This window comes from Sphaerodactylus townsendi, linkage group LG01 (assembly GCF_021028975.2).
Source record: "Sphaerodactylus townsendi isolate TG3544 linkage group LG01, MPM_Stown_v2.3, whole genome shotgun sequence".
NCBI classification, from domain to species: Eukaryota; Metazoa; Chordata; class Lepidosauria; order Squamata; family Sphaerodactylidae; genus Sphaerodactylus; species Sphaerodactylus townsendi.
In genome coordinates this window covers 27,311,594-27,313,338 of record NC_059425.1, presented here as the reverse complement: position 1 = coordinate 27,313,338, position 1,745 = coordinate 27,311,594, and positions in this window count along the sequence as shown.

The window sequence follows — 1,745 nt, the reverse complement described above, 5'->3', positions numbered from 1 at the left end:
GAAATAAAGTAATTTGTTTAGAAACTGACGTTACTGGAGAGAATGTTAAACATCCTCGCTTTTCATAATCCTCTCTCTATGTCTTCATACAGAGTCCCTACTGCGAAATCACTTCCATTACTGATTGTACATTTATTCCTCTTGAACTTTATGGTCAGTCCCGTTTGAGTAAACATTTCACAGAGATAAGGCTATTCTCCAGTACGTAACAGGGATCTTTTTTTTAAAAAAAGAAAGTCTTTAGCATCTTTTGTTGCATAGATACAAGAGGAAAAACATATCTCTACAACAAAAAGGGCTAAAGATTTTTTTTAATGAAACCTGGGAATTCAGAGGTCCTGAGAGACAGATTATTAAGAACATAAGAAAGAGCCTCCTGGATCAGACCAGAGTCCATCTAGTCCAGCACTCTGCTACTTGCAGTGGCCCACCACATGCCTTTGGGAGCTCACATGCAGGATGTGAAAGCAGTGGCTTTCTGCTGCTGCTGCTGCTCCCGAGCACCTGGTCTGCTAAGGCATTTGCAATCTCAGATCAAAGAGGATCAAGATTGGCAGCCATACATTGACTTCTCCTCCATAAATCTGTCCTTTTTAAAGCTATCCAGGTTAGTGGCCACAACCACCTCCTGTGGAAGCATATTCCAAACACCAATCATGCGTTGCGTGAAGAAATGTTTCCTTTTATTAGTCCAAATTCTTCCCCCCAGCATTTTCAATGTATGCCCCCTGATTCTAGTATTGTGAGAAAGAGAGAGAAATTTATCTTTGTCGACATTTTCTACTCATATCCCCCCTCAGACGTCTCCTCTCCAAACTAAAAAGACCCAAACGCTGCAGCCTCTCCTCATAAGGAGGGTGCTCCAGTCCCTCAATCATCCTCTTTGCCCTTCTCTGCACTTTTTCTATGTCTTCGATATCCTTTTTGACATGTGGTGACCAGAACTGAACACAGTGCTCCATGAAATATTTATTCATACATCACATAATTCAGTCATGGTTATGAATACTCATCTCCAGGTGGGCCCTGGGGATCTCCCTGAATTACAGCTCATATCCAGATTACAGAGATTAGTTTCCCAGGAGAAGTGGATGCCCACCCTACCAAGGTCCCTGCCCTCTCCAAGCGCCATCCCCAAATCTCTAGAAGTTTCCCTTCCCTTCCCTTCCCTTCCCTTCCCTTCCCTTCCCTTCCCTTCCCTTCCCTTCCCTTCCCTTCCCTTCCCTTCCCTTCTTTACAATCTACTCTCCTTCTGTAAGCCTACCATGGAATCTTCCTGTTGCTTTCACGCAGCTCACCCTTTGCAATCAATTTCAACAGAACTTTGTACTAGTACACCACAAGGATACTATGCACTTTAGCCTATGGCTCTGCTGTCAAGATGCCATGCAGCCCATGAAAATTGGGGGAGGGGAGAGATTTGGAAGGTAACGGGGTCATAAGTATAGATTTTTATGGGGGGTTGGGGTGGAGCCATGCCCCCACTCACCCTTGGGGTGTGGCCACGCCTCCCCAAAACCCGCCCCCAGCACCAGTGCTTATAAAAGCAGCTCTCTGAGATCAGGGACGGCAGACTCCCCTGCCACGGCTGCCGCCCCACCAGCTGGGTTCCCAGCTGGCAGCCAGCAGTCCCTTCTGCCCTCCCCTCTGGGCTCTGGGCAGAGCCATAGCTAGGGAAAATGGAGCCCAGTGCAAAATCTGAGTTTTGCGCCCCGCCCCCCATTGGGTGCGTGTATGATGCTGGA